The sequence below is a fragment of the Rhipicephalus sanguineus genome, chromosome 9, assembly GCF_013339695.2.
Source record: "Rhipicephalus sanguineus isolate Rsan-2018 chromosome 9, BIME_Rsan_1.4, whole genome shotgun sequence".
Classification (NCBI taxonomy): Eukaryota; Metazoa; Arthropoda; class Arachnida; order Ixodida; family Ixodidae; genus Rhipicephalus; species Rhipicephalus sanguineus.
In genome coordinates, this window is record NC_051184.2 from 20,488,222 (window position 1) to 20,506,620 (window position 18,399).

Consider the following 18,399-nt stretch of genomic DNA (forward strand, 5'->3'; position numbering starts at 1 on the left):
AAAATGCAGCCGCCGCGGTCGGGATTCGATCCCGCGACCTTCGGGACAGCAGTCGAGCGCCATAACCACTAGACCACAGTGGCGGGGCGTGATTTTTTTTTTTTTTTTTTTGTATCACTCGTGTGGACGCCGACGCGGTACGCCGGTCAGTTTTCGCGTTTGGTGAGATATCTAAGGCTGTCACTTTAAAAATCGTTTGGAAGCAGTACACTTGCTGTGGGCGCTTCATTGTAATATTTCGTGTTGGCAGGTTAAAGGTGATCTGCTTGACAACGCGTAGCGTCATATCAGGAATTTCACATATCAGGAAAATTTCAACTTACAGAATTAAATTCTTAAGCTTCGTTTGAGTGATGACTGCGTGATGGTGTTTCACTGGGCTGTTCTACAGGGAGCCTATTTTTTACGCATTCTGTGACAAAACGGAACAAAACGTCATGAGAGGACGAGAGGGAGCCGCACGGGATTGGTCGAGGCTCGTCTGACAGTCAGACGCGAGAATCGCAACCCGAAAAGGCAGTGCTGTCAATCACGTGGCAAAGAACGGACACAGAACGCACGGAGACACTGTTCTGCCCGATAGAACGAATACAGGAACGGTCTCCGAACAGTTGCATTGCATCGAAACGAAGCGCTGGTGCCGGAGAATCGAATTAGCCTGCTTTGTGCTTGGCTCAGAGTTGCGCATGGGCCAGGCAAGCAACCACAGCTATGCGGCGAAGCCGTTCTCCGTTTTTGCAGGCGACATGCCTACCGTGTCGCCGATCGACATGTGTGGCGTGTCGAAGACCAGTGGTGAACTTAACTGTCGTTGTCTTGTCTGGTGTCAATCCAATTCGCTGCAGCGGCGGCGTAGAGAAATACAAAAATTGGCCCGAGCGTCAGCTTCTCCGCAATGCATGGTTGCTAGCGGCGTTTGGAAGACAGATGCGCAACTCTGCCAGCTAAAGGTAGCTGGCAGCTATCACCAGGCGAGAAGGTGTGGGTCTGGAGCCCTATTCGCCGACGGCGACTTCCTGAAAAATTACTGAAGAGGTATTTTGGTCCCTACAGTGTTGTACGACGCCTAAGTGACGTGAACTGAGGTTATCCCGGACAGTCACTCGCGAACTCGCCAGCACAAATCGGTAATCATGCATGTTGTACGAATGAAGCCCTATTGTGCAGATTAACTTGCATTATACGTCTACTACACCGTATTTTGTAGTAGCGCATCGGGACGATGCTCTCCCTGGAGGGAGGCAAATGCCGCATCCAATCTGCACAGCGACAACAAAGAAGAGCTCGCGCAGCAAGAGAGGAAGACGAGGTTCACGCCCGATCCCCTTTTTTTTCTAGTGCCTCGCATAATTAAGTGAGCTGTGCTACGAGTATATCCGACTTCTGCTGTTTCTGCGTCGTGACAATATACACTAACTCTAGGTGTGCCCGGTGTTCTTTGTTGTTTGTTTTTTTGTTTCCCTTCCACATCACGAGTGGGTACAGAAAGGGGCGACTTTGTCGTGCGCGTCTGAAGGGCAGTTTTCAAACTGAAAGAAAATGTAGGAGCGTTGCGCGATAGAAATTACGTTCAAGTTCCTCCGAGATTTGCCTACCACCAGCGGTAAATGGTGTATCTAAATAGCTCGCCGTTATTTCGGCGGCGCATGCATGGCGCATGGTTGTCTGACGCACACTGTAAAAAGAGACCGTTATTTTTACGCCCAATATTGCGTAAAAAAGGCGGTGTCGCCATCGTAAACGTAAACTACGGTATTCTCACCGTATACCATGCCGCGCGCATGCGCATTGACTTTTAGGAAAGAAGAAAGGAAAGAGTAAAGAGGAGGAGCGGCGTCATGCGCTCGCCTTTCGTTCCCCGCCGCTCATGCACGCGCGTGGACGCTGCGACGACTGCTTGGCGCGCCGGCGCACCTTGTGTTACGGTACTCGCGAGAAACCGGGCATGCGCAGAGCGGCGCAGATACGGCAAGGAACAGCCGGCTCGGCGCCCGATGCGTCACCAGTCTCGCCATTTTCGAAGGCTCTGCTATCGGCGCTGGTTTGGAATCCGTTGGGCCACGTATTGTACTCCCGCTGCAGGTACGTCGCAATCTTTTCTCAAAACTTAATCGCGCAGTGATGCATGCGAATGATGTGTAGTATCAGAAAGCCATTTGACTTCACTGGCAGGATTTTGTGCATTTGCTCTCATGACTTTCTTGAACAGACGTCTAGCTTTTTGTTTGCACCGCATGCACTGCTGTATACTTCGCCTTGCATGGGTACGCGCCGACTTAGTGCGCGATTATTTTCCTTGTATGTGCCAGTGCAAGAAAGCATGAATATGAACCTTCGAGAGTTAAGGGGCTGATATACTCCAGCGCATAGAGTTTCTTACAATAATACCTAGAGGGGAATCTGGCGCTAGTGTCTACGCGGGCTCCTTGAGCGGCGCTTCAACCACCATGGGAATGATGGGAAGTACAGGCTTCGGATTTGCTTTGGATGGATTAGGTTCTTAAGATTCGCGACGCTCGTTTGCCGAGTGTAAAACAAAGCGATATGAAGTTATTTCTAATTCGAACTTGCTTTATTCTTTTGTACGTAAAACTTATTGCAAAAAGTTTGCATGAACGTGGGATAGAACTGAAACCTGGACAAATTCAACCACCAGGGTATGCATTGCTCTGCAATTGTGTTCCAGATTTGACATCACAATATAATGAATTATTTTCTTTACAACAGTTGAAACAAACGCGCTTGTCTTTCCCTCGAAAGTACGCATTATCTATTTATGGAAATAACAGTACCGTATTGAGTGAGAAACACTTAACGTATCATCTGCTGCGATGACAGATGCGTCTGTCCAAGTGGCCTGCCCCCAACGCATCTCTCGTTTTGTTGTGAAGTCGAGTCAGTGGAGCGCGACGGTGCGTCTACTTAGCGTCGCCGTCGTTTTGCAGTCGATTTGAAAGAGTTTTGACAAGTAGCGCGTCTAAAAACACGTGAACTTTATGCAATTTCCTGCACTGGCATGGGACGCTACATCAATGCGCAGCGGTGAGTGCACGACGCTTTGCTAAAACTGTCAAATACAACCTGTAAAGCTGCAACTTGGCAGCAAACTAAGAAACCTAGCGCTGTTCAGCCTCTTTGAACAACAAAGGCACTGCTTGAGTGCTTTGCAACGCACCACACTGACCACGCCTCGCGAAGAACGAAACTGAAACTGTAGAAAAAGATCCGTAAACAGTTCGCTAGCTAACGTAATCCAATCCGAAGCCTGTACTTCCCATCATTCCCATGGTGGTTGAACGATCGCAGCGCCAGTTTCCTCTCTAGGTTATTGTATGAAACTCTATCAGGCCCCGGAAAGTCTCAAGTTCCAGCGATCGCCGCAGAGGGCGAAAAAATCGACCGCGGCGAGTTCCAGCTTCAAACACCGGGAGTGGATCTACTAACCTCTGCGTTAGGATGACATGGCGACGTTGTGGTGGCCGCCATTCGCGCTATTTGACTTTTTATGTAGGGGCGCCCTCGTCGGGCCCAAACTTCAAATTAAAATATTCTTGAAATAAGGAAGTTTAGTTGTTTGCTTACTGTTACACTTCAATAAACAAATTGCCGTTTATACGAAGTGCCTTTGCCTTGCCAGGTACCACGTCATCAATCTTTTGTAATAGTTTTTGCTCCAACAAACTCGTAGTTGTCAGCAGCCTATCGGCATCATTATCTTCATTTCAAAATATACCGCGGCGCAACGACAGGTAACGGTTCGCGGTGCATTGGGATGGGTCTCGCGCTGTTTCGTTTCGCTGTAAATGTTTCGAGCCACTGCCGGCCGACACACTCGCTTTTGTTCTGTTCGTTTTGACTCGTTAAAATCCCTTCGCGAAGTGCATTCAGCTGACTTCAGGGGAACGAAGGGACCGTTGAAGCTTTCACCGGATGACACTCGTTTCAAGCCCGAGAATACACGCACCGGTGAGTAAAAACCCATTGCTTCAGTTTTTTTTAACCAATGGCTTTGTGTGGGTGTCACACGGAGGCGACGCACTGCAATATTCAATTTTTCAACGTCATACTCTGTCGTTGAGAAAACGTGCGTTCCTTGCGGCGTGGCTTCACGTGGGAGCGGGTTGCTGAGTTTTATCGTCCGGTTAACATTAACCAGGCCACTGCAATAAATAAAGGGAGGCAATTGCATCACCAACGCCTCGCATGTATCTTCGTAACTAGCCCGTATATCAGTGCAAAAAACATATGAGTTATAGTTTGCCGGATCGCATTTGAGCAGCCAGGTTTAGAGGTCTCATTTCTCCTGCTGTTAGTTTAGGTTACCTTTACTACACATTTAGTGTAACAAAAGCTTCACATAATTATGAGTGTACTTTCACTTTAGTGTGATAAAAAACCGTCACTATAATAAGAAATATTTTTTTCTGCTGTAGCCTCCTGGCCTGACAAGGAAACAGCTGTGTGCAATGAGCAAGGCACCTGTTACATGACACACCTTGTAAAGAAGCTAGCCCGAGTGATACAACATGCATTATGAGGTACGTTTACATATATGTATAACAAACCGCTGTTTTTGTTCACTATGTTCATATGTTTACTTTTGCAAAATTCAATATTTCATTGATTATGCTTATCAATATCTGGTGATGTCATTACTTGTTTTTCCAGGATTGCCAGGCAACGACAGGGTGACTACCCCCGAATGTCCACTCTGCAAGTGCGGCGAAACATGTGAACGTCTGCTGCTACAACAGGTCATCTTGAACCTCACGCTTGCAATGCTGTGTTTGTGAATGGTTTACCAGGCATCTCATGGAGCTGTGCCTACAATCGTCTACAAGTATTAGCTGTCTACTGTGTCATGCAATCTACACCGCAATACCGTTGAAATTGAGCACTAGCTCCGTGCATTAGTTACGTTACCTGGCACTGCTGAGCTCAACGACGCAGGTTTTATACCCAGCCACGGTGGTCACGTTTCATTGGGGGCGAAATGCAAAGACACTCGTGTGCTTAGATCTGCGTCTGAAGTTCAGGGAAAGACGGAAGCTTGAAGAGACGAAATATTTGTGAACAAGAGGTGTCGCTGGAGCAAATGTTTCGACAAGCAGTCTTGTCTTCTTCAAGGCTACAACTGCGTTTGTTAAACTCCAGTCAGTTAGAATCAATCTAGAGTTGCCCACTACTGTATGACTCATAATCATATCATGGTTTGCATGTGAATCATCAGAAATTATAAATTTAAGGGTAAATATATAGAAGTCTGTCTGGCTGGGCAAGATGATAAGAATAGAAAGACTCCAGCCACATTTAATCATTAGTCTTCTTAATTTAAAAAAACTAAGAGACCGAACGGGTCTTGAAACGTAGGGTCAGTTTTTTTTTAAATTATAAATCACATTACAAAACGAACAGCACAGCAGTGAGGGGAATTAACAGTCTTTCCAACATCTAATAATATCTGGGGTTTAACGTCCAAAAACGGCGATATGATTATGAGGGACGCCGTAGTGGAGGGCTCAGGAAATTTCGACCACCTGGTATCTAAGTACACGGGCCTCAAACATTTGCGCCTCCATAGAAAATGCAGCAACTGCGCAGCATAAATGGAACATTTAGTTGTGCATTATGAGACAGTTTACAAACTATGCTCAAAACTGTTTTGCCTTAATTAACTGTGTTTAGATTATAGAAGTTTACAAAAAGATACGACAAAGCTTTAGAAGGCTGTGCTCAGTTACATTAGCCTTTGCACATATGTTCAATGGGCTCCTTCAAATTACTTACAGCTAATAAACAAATTATAAGTGTGACGAGCACTTCTTCCAGCACAGCTTCACCAAGCACGTTTACGTTGTCGTGATGAGTGAGATTGTGTTCAGTGAGTATGGTAGTGTTTTCTTTTTTACATATCAGAGAAACGTCCCAAATTTGTTTGAACACACCTACTTCTACTGTTTGATTAAATTAACATGTCACAGTTGTAGCACCTACCACTATGAAGTGAAAGTCTGTGAACTACTGTCACGATAAAAACCTAGGAAATCGAAGAGGTAAACATACATGAACTTGGACTTATCCACAGCCACACTACAAGATTTTACGTATTGTCACGGGGTCGTGACGTCGACGAAAGCAGCAGTCGGTGTGTCCAAGATGAAACTTTTTATTCGGCCGAACTTGTGGCCGGGAAACGAAAAGTCAAACTACAGCAATACACACTGCACACTGATAGCGGCGAACAGGCGTCGGCCGTCGATAAACTGATCTGTGGCAAAGCGCGTCGGCATTTATACCTGCGGCATCGAACATTCGAGCATTATCACTGGTGGCTACGTTAGTTCGATAATAAACTGAGCTGTTTGCAGTTGCACGCTCCAGCCTAACAGAAGATCCTAAAATAATCTGGAATGTTCCCAGACATTCTGGCACGGTTTGCGCAACGCAGTAACTACACGTGCAATTGGCCAATAACATAAAAAATAGAAAAAAAGGTGCGCATGTGGCAGTATTTCAAGCCGGAGCTTCTAAAAGTAGCAGGGAGAATACATACTTGAGCTCCCAAGCCCAAATATATTGAAAAAGTAAATAACACAATAACAAGTATACAATATATATATGACCTTTATTTATCCAGCATTGGCACAGGTTCACATCATGCCCCACAGCTTGATTTCGTGAGTCTGCTTGCAATAGAGTGCTCAAGTTCTATCGACATGTCTATGTGATACAGAGATTGTGCTTACGGCTGAGCAGTTGTTTAGTGTTCTGTGCGAACACCAACAAAGATGTACACTGCATGCCTAAAGCTTATTTTCTTGGAATTGTGCTTCTAGAATCCGTAAGCACTCGCCTTATATCTCTGTTTCTTTAGCATTCATCTATGCTGCATACTCAGCAGTCCGATTACTACTAGCGCCAAGAAATTCTAGCTGTAGAAACTGTGTAACTGAACTATATCGAGGAACAAAACGAGCCTGAAATATTTTCTTCCACCTATTACCTGAATACGTAATACCTATGGTATGGCTTCACTGCCGAGAATTTAGCCGAGAAATTTGTGCCTGCCCTGTAGACACAACGCGATATTCTTTATTTGTAACGCATTCAAGGTGACATCGCAGAGCGAGAAGGATGCAGAACTGCACGCATCCGCGATTGTTTACGTAAAAGATTAATCAAAACTACATTGCTCTCACTGCGCCAACTATCTGTCGGCGTAGCGCACGTTTTGTTTCTGACTCCACACCATGCACTCAAAGATCAACACAACCTGGCAAGCGCCGCATAACTAACGGAAGGATAAGACCCCTGTCCTAAAGCTATGCTGTTAAAACTCGGACGCTGCTACACAACGAGAGCAACGTTCTTTCAGCGATGTCGGTGTTCAGTTATATGCACATATTTGTCAGCTTTCAGACTGATTACACACGCACGGGTTGAAAGCTTTCGACGTGTATGAGTGACTTGTTTTGCTTGGACCTGACTGTATACATTGCTTGTACCAGCTTGGGCACTCACAATAAATGATGCAAACCTTACTTGATTGACGTTGTTTTTGCCAGTCGAGGCCAGTTTGGTCACCTGGCGATAAATATTACACACGCGAGCAGCGATTTAGCAAAGAACAAAATACCACAGGGAACAAAAAGCGCAGTAGCGCGACCAGGGCGAACCAACCGCAAAAACGCGTTTTTCTAATGATGATGATAGTATTTGCAGCGCCATCTCGCCTCGCTCTATTGCAGTTCAGTACGCCGCCGCTACCCTTATTTCCGTACTACAGTCAAAGGTACAGTTTCCGTTCTCTAAAGTGGTAGATATTCTCTGACTCTATGCTCCAGCGTAACGTCGACGCGCGCGCACGCTCGGCACAGCGACGCTACGCTAACAAACGCGCAGCACTTTATAGTCCGACGCGCGGCGCTACCGACGCGTCCGGCGTCCATCAGCGCGCCCCGGCTGCAGCCGGCGCGAGATGCGACCACTGATCTCCACTAGATGCGACATGCTGCATTCCGCGCCGGCGACGTTACCCAGACTGCACTCCGTCTGCGTCTCTTCGTAAAGAAGGGACGCCGAGTGCACTCAAATGCGCATCCGTCAAGGCGGCGTACTGCGTCGCGGAAGTGGGAGTATAGAGTGCTCTGTTTTCGCGTCAACGTAACGTGACGAACCTGACGTCGCCAACTCCCGCAGCCGCGGGCTGACGCGAACGCACGTCGGAGTATAACAGAGCCTTTACAGTTATAAGGTGGCCACACACAGCACGCCGTCAATATTTGCTACATTCAACAGGTATGTAGTTATTGTGAACGGCGTGTTGCGTGCCAGCAATGTAAGGTGTTTTGAAGTTCCCACATATGCGCACTTTTGGTAGGCTGCAGTTTCGTCGAGTTCGCGCTCTTTCCATCACGAAAAGCAGAATGAAACGGTGATAGTTGCGGAAGCATTTTTTTTTTCTTCGTTGAAGTGCTGTAATATTTGTTGCCTCATGCTGTATAGTTATGTTTAATAGCTTTTTCTGGAGCAGCAGCTGAAGGAGGTTTGAGTTTCCACGTGTGCGCGTTTTGCTGCGCTACGGCTTCGAGTTCTGAACTGTCTTGGTTCGCGTTGACTTTCCGAGGCTGCCGTGAAAGAGAGGTCAAATGGTATCTTTCGCTTAGTACATAGTCTGTTAACTGCGACATTAGCGTCGTTTTTTTACATGTATTGCGCCTTGAATGTACGCTTTTTAATGTGACAGCTCGCAGGGCGATTTTTCCGAACTGCATGCCCGTATGCCTAACTGTTGGATGCTTGTCGATTGGATGAGATGTTTGTTGAAGTCATGCAGAGCAAATAAAATGGTTGCAACTGTAAGCTGTGACTTGAATAATTCATTTATTTTGTACTTAACCTAGATTATCAAAATACATTTGTATTTCAGCACTGGATGGTTGTATAATTGCAAAATGTGACCTCCTATGTTAGCACACTAAGCAGAGGAATACACGTTGCGTTTCTTCGAAGTTCCAAATTGTGACGAAAATTCTTGAAATAAAAACTAATCATACTTGAAGCCACTTAGCATCATTTTGTTGCAGTTGCATCAGCATACGATACAGGAGCTGTGTCAGTACGCCCAATTCATTAGCACTAGTCTCATTTTTTTTTTTCTGACATTAGTTGCGTAATACATGCTGAAATGAAAACTGGAACTACTTGAACTATTAAGAATGCCATTTCATTGTCAGTGCTCTTAACCCTAGATGGTGACCTGTGGAACCCAGAGGAGTACTTTCTTGTTGATCGCCACGTGTTGGGAGCGGCTAGAGAACGTCACTACAGTATTCTGCATGTTATTCACCAGTTATTTTTCCTTTCACGTCTGTTATGCTGAAAGATTGTAGTCTACTTTGGAATTCGTTCAAAGGTGTGTATTTAAATCATTCTGGAGAGCATTTTCATCTCCTTTTTGTAGAAAAAAAGCTGCTCACATAAGCATTGTTTCTTTATTGTGGTGTCAAGAGATCTGCAAAGATGGTGTCTCGTCCTTGCTGTTGTATCTGCAAGCATCCTACAGATTTTCTCTTGAAAACACCTCCCAATAGTAGCCTGCTGTACCTATGGTGATGGAACTTTAACGCCGCTTTAAGGACACATGGTCATTGTCAGTGAAAATCACCTATGTCTCTTTCTGACTTTGACGACGTTTGTCTGAACGCAAAATACGTGTTTACTGTGAGAATTGTTCAAAAACATTGTCCTGCTATTTGATTTAAACTCTCCGATTTGATTCAAACTTATTACTTATATGAGGGGATGGTTCCCGTGACTTTTGTTTTGAAATAGGTGGCAGTAAAAGCCTGGCAACCGTCTGTGATCCACATTCACAATTATTGCAGTCCACCTGTGAGATGGCTGGTAATAGTGACGTTTCGACTAAACGTTTGTCTTTTCTAGCTTACAAAAACTCAATTTTTAGTAACAGAACAATCTCAGGGCGCATTAATTTGCCATTGAACGCCAACTTTCTGCCCTGAGTGCCTTTTTAAAGCTCCCAGATATAATCAGTGTTCCATAGTTAAAGCACCCAACTTCGGTACTTTCTCGTTCATCCTCGATGCTAATTCTCAGCGTGGGCTGAAACAAAAATGAGGTCTTTACAATAGTTGTATAATCCACATTCTCAGGGTTGTATTAGTGTATAAATATGTACTACGTGCCCTGAATGCTATCTCATAGGCTGTTGCAGTAAAGAGACGACTTTTTTTTAAATATTAATGATTATGCCTTTATTGAGGGGTGTCGGAGGTTTAACGTCCAAATGTGACGTCCTACCATCCTGTAGCACTTCTTCTGAAAGTCTTTTCGTCCTCAAATTCAAGTTGGCAGATGGTGCGAGTGAGCGTGCGTGTAACTAGTCAGCGACGTGGCAAGAGTATAATGCTGCCGCGGATGACGAAGAATTTATTGGTGCAAAAGCAACCTTGGCCAAAGAGGACCATGGCTCATGATATGTTTCTGAACTCAATGTGACATATAAGACCTATTTTTCAAGTGTTCCCAAATATACCGCAGATGTGCCGAGCAGCAGGCCAAGGGAAGCTTGTACCCATTGCATCACTGGCGGACGCCCAGCCGCACTGGGGATCGAACCTCGCACCATCCGCATGTGAGGCAGATGCTTAAATCACTAAGTCAGTGCTGCAGCATAAAATCAATACTAGTACAGTGAAACTTTGCTGCGGATTAGTGGTTAACATTTATGTTAGATTGGGTGATTTCTAAGAAGGAGAAATATCTGTATAAACAACATTTATGGATAGCCTTGAGACACCGAATTTCAACATGTAGGACCTGCATAACTTTTTAATATATTTTGGAAATTACTACAAATCTGGGTACAAGCTCATGAGCAGCTTCATTACTGCAATATTTAGCATTGTTTTTTTCCTGCTTTTGCACAGGGCACTTTTGGTATTAACCCAGACCATGGAAGCAAGGCTGAGAAAAAAAGCAAGGAAAGAGAACCCAAAAATATTCAGTTTGACGAAAAAATCATGGATTCTGAATGGAATGTTTACGTGAGTAGCACAATTCCTGACTGCATTTTCTTGAGGTTGAAGTATTGAATACAACGGACCATAGCAGTTGTCCATACTACTACTACAGCAAATGAACTTCACATGTTCAAACTTCTGGCTAAAGTCTAGCTTTATAAGTGTACAAAAATAAAGCCAACAATCTAAACACAATTTTTGGGCAGCTTGGTTCGCTCTATGCCCGAGTAGCTTCCGCTGGAGATGCCACTTGTGCATTTTCAAGGAGTTCTGCATGGATGCACAATGTTGCAAATGCAACCTTGCCTAAAACTATTTTGCTCGTCAATGTTGCTATGAAGACACGTCCAGTCAAAGCGAGGGAAATGCTGGCTTAGAGGAACATAGAAACCGTGAGGGATAAACTAAGTAAGCCTGTGCCATTTTGTTCTCGGACATTCTCCTTATGGCTTTTATACTGTCAGATTACTGATGGGCACATCGATTACTTTGTCATCTGGGTAGCTTCCCTAGCTTCATTAGTTTTTACCTCTTACTGATAAATTTAATTTCACACAGTCTTGTTAGCGTCAGTTCACCTACTTCCATTTCATTACACGCATCAGAAGTTGACAGTAGTTGATGCGGAGTGACCTGAGAGCAGCTGCGTTACCTGTTTAGGAGGTAAAATGCTTTGTGGTCCATGCAATGTAAATAGGGGGTCATCGTTTTGCAACTAGACTGCAGATGAAGCATATGTCAAATATCTATTCTGACTGTGCCCCAAGCTAAGTTCTCCTTGAAAAAGTGTCTAGTATAGAGCGACTACCTATGCAATGGTATTCATTGTGTGCTTACAGGAGGCATCAGAGAAATGGAATTGGAGAGTCTTTTAAGTAAAAATTTGTAGTGAATTATTTAGCGATTTGAAATTTTGTGATGATAACGTTTTATTTTTTGAATCACGAGACAACTTCAGAGGATGATGGTGAAACAAAAAAAGTGAAGCACTAGGGTGGACCTAACAAGGAGTTGGAAGAAAACCTAATGTTCAACTGGTAAGGAACCGAACATCAGTTAACCATAAGTCGTGAAAGAATAGAACTGATAAATAAGTTCATTTGCTTGGCCATGGAGTTACCATTAACTCAAGCAATAAGAGGGAAACAATTGAGAAGCTAAGAATCGCGTGAAATACACTTCCCTGGTACTCATAGTCGCGGCTTTCCAGTATCTGTCAGGACGAAAGCTTGCCACTACTCACCCATATAGGACAGGATAATAGATGAGGTTGAGATTAAATGAAAGATTAACATGAAAGGGCCGGAAGAGAACAGAATAAACTATGAAATAAATACTAGTAATGATGTTGTTGCTGAAACTAAATAGAATATATGAATGGGCAGTGCATCAAGTGTAAAAAAAGAAACATATCGTCACTTTGGATGAAGCTGTGGATTTGAAGCAATAGCAAGTGCTGTAGTGGTGACAAAAAGGACATGGGAGGCTGAAATTAATAAATCTAGGGCGCTGAGGCTGGTGCAACTACTAGGTAAGGGTTAATAGAAGGAAAGTTCGAGATTCCTTGTTCAGAGTAGACATGTTTAAGCTGATGATAGAAGTAAAGCACGGACTGAGGTACTAAGACAACTGTCTCTTTATAACCGATTTCTTCTTTCATATAAAGGTGCCGTGAGAAGATCTATGTCTGAAATCCCTCCACTATTTCAATGCCGCATTCTGCTGTGGCCGCTCATTATATCCTAACAGCCTGAGTACTCTAATTTAAACCTCCATAGCCTAAAAGTCACATCGTAGGTAGTGTTATATAGTCTCTCCACGAAGAGCAGTATATTGTATTGTCTTACGCTCTTTCTTTTTTGCAGATTTTTGAACACCTAAAAATGTACAAGATAGATCAAACTGTTACAAAGAGATTATGATAAAGTTATTTATTGTGCCTGGAATGGACATATGCCAAATGCAGAATCCAGGTGTGTGGAGAACTTTAATAAATAGCAGTATTGCCCATTTCCACTGCATTGTCTTCCTGCACAGCATAGTTACACTTCCCATATTACAGCAGTGTCCCAATCCAAGCATGCAGTTTTTAGGCTTAGTCAGAGTGTCATACGTGGCTGCATAGTAGAAAAACAGCAGCGCTGCAACTGTGTTAATCAGGTCGAATGAATTTCACACCATGAAATAGCGTGGGCATTGAAGATCGAGAATATCTTTTGTGTACATTACAAATCACCTAAGTTGACAAATCTGCATGAGTTACGTTCCAGTAGTATGGGCAGACAGTTGCCCATACGCAAAAGGGATGTTAGTCTTCATTTTGCACTGAAAACCTAGAAAACCAGCAAAATGTCGTTGTGCTCATTTCACAGGGCACGTCATATATTACGGCCTAGAGGTTAGAAAGTCAGAAAATGTTGGTATGCATGTTTCACAGTGCACTCCATATTTTACAGTCTGCTACAACACGAGAAAATGTTGCTGTTGGGGTTTTACACAGCATTGTCTAACGATGAATTTACACACCACCGTGTTTTACACGCCACCGTGTAACGATGAATATACCGTGTAACCACCGTACATTTAACGGCTTAAACACTAGATAACACGAAATTGGTGCAACGTAGATTTTACGGGGTGTGGTTATTTTTACTGGAAAAGTATTGTGGAGTGAAAAAACAGTGGCCAGATTTTTCTTACACGATATCATTATACACACGGCATGCATGCCGTAAACTTGAAATACGGGTCGCAGTTTTTTTTACGGTAAAAGTCTGGCAGCATCAGCTGCCAGTGCTTTCACCGTAAAAACTACGGTGAACTTTTTACAGTGCAGGTTGAGTTGCCTAACGCACCCTCACTTCGCTTTCCCACCCCCAGCTATAGTGTACTATACATCGCTACGCTATGCACTACCCTATCCCCCTCCTCCTTTCCGTCCTCTTCACCATCGCATGACTCCTCATTTTTTATTCCTTCCCCATGCTACAGTATACATGGCTATAACCTCTCCCGTTCCTCTCTCCCTCCTCGTCATCCCTTCGCTTTCCCACGTCTTGATATACAGTGCTATACATGACCATGCTTTACCCTTACCCTCCTTCTTTTCCTCCTCCTCGCCCTAATATGACTTCTTCTCACCCTAAATTTCTTTTGCCGCCCGCTTGCTATACACTATACCACAGATGGCTATGATATGTTCCACCCTCTAACCTCCTCCTCTCACTCAAATCACTCCCCACCCTCACTTCATTTTCCCACACCCTTGCTACACTATACTATGCTTTACTATACATCTATGCTCCTCAACCTCTCCTACCATTGCAATGCATAGCTATTCTCGGCTTTCATCCTCTCTTAGCTTCTCTCTCCCTCGCTTCGCCAATGTTTCGCGGTCTACAAACGGCGCTACACCAAGCTTAAACAGCTCCAATGGTAAAAGAGACATAGAAAGAAAGGCAAGAAAGAGAAAAAAAGATAGAAAAACAAATAATGAAACGGACAGAGAAAGAAAGATACAAAGAAAAGGGCACAAAGAAGAGACCGAAAAAAATAGAGAGCAAGAGAGGAACAGAAAAAGACAGAGAGCCAAATAGAGAGAATGCAAGAGATAGATAGATAGATAGATAGATAGATAGATAGATAGATAGATAGATAGATAGATAGATAGATAGATAGATAGATAGATAGATAGATAGATAGATAGATAGATAGATAGATAGATAGATAGACAGATAGACAGATAGATAGATAGATAGATAGATAGATAGATAGATAGATAGATAGATAGATAGATAGATAGATAGATAGATAGATAGATAGATAGATAGATAGATAGATAGATAGACAGACAGACAGACAGACAGACAGACAGACAGACAGACAGACAGACAGACAGACAGACAGACAGATAGATAGATAGATAGATAGATAGATAGATAGATAGATAGATAGATAGATAGATAGATAGATAGATAGATAGATAGATAGATAGATAGATAGATAGATAGATAGATAGATAGATAGATAGATAGAAACGCTCAAAGTGTCAAACGTTCCCTAAGAAATGCTTTGCATTTAAAACTGAAAGCAGTTGTCGTTAGGAAGCTCAAAGGTTAACTGCAAACCCGCACCAACGTGCTTACAACAAAGCGGATGATTAACAAAGGGGCTGATTGATGTGCCGCGAAACCTTCTGTCACGTTACTTGCCACAGAATTAGATTTCCCAGAAGTGCGTCATTGAGGTAATCTTTGTTTGCTCGTGTTTTTTTAAGCACGTGTTAATCTAACCACACATCTATATGTCGTTTCAATAAACACCGAGTTGATAGTATGCGCCATGTCCGCGTTCCTTCTTCTTGTGTCATCATTGTTTTGCGCACTGCCGTTCTAAGAATCATTGACAACTAGCCCAGCAGCACATCCTGCTAACATTCGATGTGAGACGTTTGCCTAAAGGGCATGAAGCAGCTTTTAAGAGGCTTCGTTCTAGAACTTAGTCTTAGGTTTTCTGCAAACGATTACAAGAAATGCTGGAAAAGTCAACAGTCTAACCTGCACAAGCATGGAGGACTTTCAGGATAAGATTGCTTTGCGGTGCGTTTAATATGCTGGCTCCATTAGCAATGCGAGGACTGTCTGCCCTTGTAGATTGTGTTCTTGTTGTACGGTTACTGTTTCTAAATGTTCGTAGCGTCCTACGATGGAATAAACTTTTTTCTAAACACAGAAATTAATATGTGTGTGAAACATGGATTGTGCATGTTGCCTCCTCGTCATTTCATGTTTTGTTTCCATGTAACTGAAGTTTGTTTTGTCATTCTCGTAAACGCAATATTACGTTGAATTGTTATTGATGTTAACCCTCTCTGATAATAAATTTTTCTAAACACAGAAATGCAGTCAACAGTCTAACCTGCACAAGCATGGAGGACTTTCAGGATAAGATTGCTTTGCGGTGCGTTTAATATGCTGGCTCCATTAGCAATGCGAGGACTGTCTGCCCTTGTAGATTGTGTTCTTGTTGTACGGTTACTGTTTCTAAATGTTCGTAGCGTCCTACGATGGAATAAACTTTTTTCTAAACACAGAAATTAATATGTGTGTGAAACATGGATTGTGCATGTTGCCTCCTCGTCATTTCATGTTTTGTTTCCATGTAACTGAAGTTTGTTTTGTCATTCTCGTAAACGCAATATTACGTTGAATTGTTATTGATGTTAACCCTCTCTGATAATAAATTTTTCTAAACACAGAAATGCATTTCCAGGGATAGCTTGCCGCTCTCCCATAGTAGATCACTTAACGCGTGAAGTCGTTCATGTTCTGTATTAAACATAAAAACGCGATGGCTACTCCCAATGCCTTTACTAGAGCAGTGGTCGTAAAGACTGCCGCTCCAACGCGACGCGTAATTTTTTAAAAGTGTTTTAAAATGTGTTTCCAGCGCAAGCACGTAAGTGCTGAAGGAAAGGCGACACAGTGAAGAACGGTAGGCAAAGAGGGACGCACACGTGTGCATCCCTCTCTGCCTTCCATCCGTCACTGTGTGGCGTTTCCTTCAGCACCGACGTGCTTGCGTTGCAAAGGCATTTAAAAATGCACTTTAACCATCTAGCTCAAATCGCCGTACTTCTTCAATGGGACGCGTAATGACGGAAGCACCACCATATTGTCCCGGCCTGAAGGGGCTGGATACATCATGCAATGGTGCACGGATACTTCGCAAGACCGAGTTACGCAAGATTTTTTCATGTTAAGAAAAACAAAAGGTGAGCATGCTGATTACGTCTTGGTTTTCATTCGCGCCAATTATATTGTGCGCAGCCTTACATAGCTTCATTGCAGTTGGGCAACAGTTATTGTTCTTAAATATAGGCATAATCGTGAAGAGCACTGATGTTGCAGTAATATAGTTTTCCCAAGACGCAGCGAAAATGAAGGACTTGGGACTAATAGTTTAACTGTTGCGTCTCTGACAGGACCACGTACTTGGAAGTGTGTTTTGAATTTTTGAATCACTCGCAGTCGCTTAAATACGCGTTTCTGAAATTCAGTATAGATGCATCACAACTTGCACTGTGCCGAGACGATGAAGCTACTTTTGTGTGATGCGACTGCGTAACTTGTGCCGTTGGAATCATTCCCAGGATCTGGAGACATCTGCACGTAGCGCCATCTCTCGGCGGCAGCAGCGGCGTCCTACCATAACTGAATGAAAAATAAGCAAAAAAAAGTCAGATTTCTTGAAGAAAGCTAGTTATCAAAAAAATCACAGCATATCCACGGGGTGAATGATGATGAGTGGGGCGAAGCTACGGAGGGAATCATCTGTAAACCGTGAAACTCTTCCGTGAAATGCGCCCAGTACATAATATAAAGAGTGTGAAACATCGTGTATATATTAAACATCAAACTTTTATTGTACTGTTGGTTTACTTGGTCCCTTCATTATCACTTGTGATCGGTGAAATGCAAGGAAGAAGTCCGCTCCCGAGCGAAAGAGCGCCAAGAGCGACCGCATTCCCCGCTCGCCCTGTGCGAATTAAAGGCAAGGCTAGAGGGAAGACAGGACGCGCGTTCCACGACGCGAGGTCGGTAGCATGCCCAACGAAAGCCAACGGAACGCGATCGTGCAAGTGCTCCGGCTTCGCATCGCCTCATGGTTCCATTTAGCGTCCCAAAACCAAACATATTGCTCAAGGTGTGCCTTGCGTTTTTCGTAGAAATAATTTCTTTATCATGTACATTAAGACGAAAAGTTGAAAGCTCACTAGAGTGTATCGCCCGCAAAGTATGTCTTTTAGTGTGATTTAACTCTCGTACGGCAGGGTCCTCGCGCCGTTGCCGGTCCACCTCGCCCGTTGACGATCGGGCGAGGTGGCTACATGCAACTACTAATACTACACTTTAAGAAAAACATCTGGCGTTCTTTCGTTCTGCTTTTACAAAACATCTGGCGTCTTTCGTTGGTTTATTTCATCAATCAACGGTGTTTTGAACAAAATTTTTATTGTTTAATCACGCACAGGAGAAATCTCACCAGGCACTACCTTGGAGGTAAACAATGGCTGCTAATGGCAATGAGAGACAGAAGAAGTCGGCTTTTAGCTAACACTTACACTTCTACTTCTACTAACGTTTCCTACTGGAACATGCCAATGGCTGCTAATGGGGAATGAGAGACAGAAGAATTCGGCTTTTAGTTAACGCGCACGCTGCGAATTTTTTATTGTTCAACAACGCACAGGAGAAATCTCCCACCGGCACCACCTTGGAGGTCAAAGCGTAAGACTTGTTACTCACTACTACGACCACGACGAGGGACGAACGGGTGCCGCCTTAAGGAGCTT

General features: G+C 43.7%; 1 long non-coding RNA gene across 4 annotated transcripts; it reads left to right on the forward strand.

Annotated features, from left to right (window-relative positions):
* Positions 1 to 1,877: 1,877 nt before the first annotated feature.
* On the forward strand, positions 1,878 to 13,061 carry LOC119404717 (uncharacterized). 4 transcript variants are annotated; one of them, XR_005186350.2, is made up of 5 exons: positions 1,878 to 2,082; positions 9,252 to 9,415; positions 10,953 to 11,069; positions 11,885 to 12,082; positions 12,911 to 13,061. It is a non-coding gene; the product is annotated as an uncharacterized LOC119404717 (long non-coding RNA). The 4 variants fall into 4 exon arrangements; XR_005186353.2 differs by having other exon boundaries at positions 1,883 to 2,082; positions 11,994 to 12,082; XR_005186352.2 differs by having other exon boundaries at positions 1,885 to 2,082; positions 12,004 to 12,082.
* Positions 13,062 to 18,399: the final 5,338 nt, after the last annotated feature.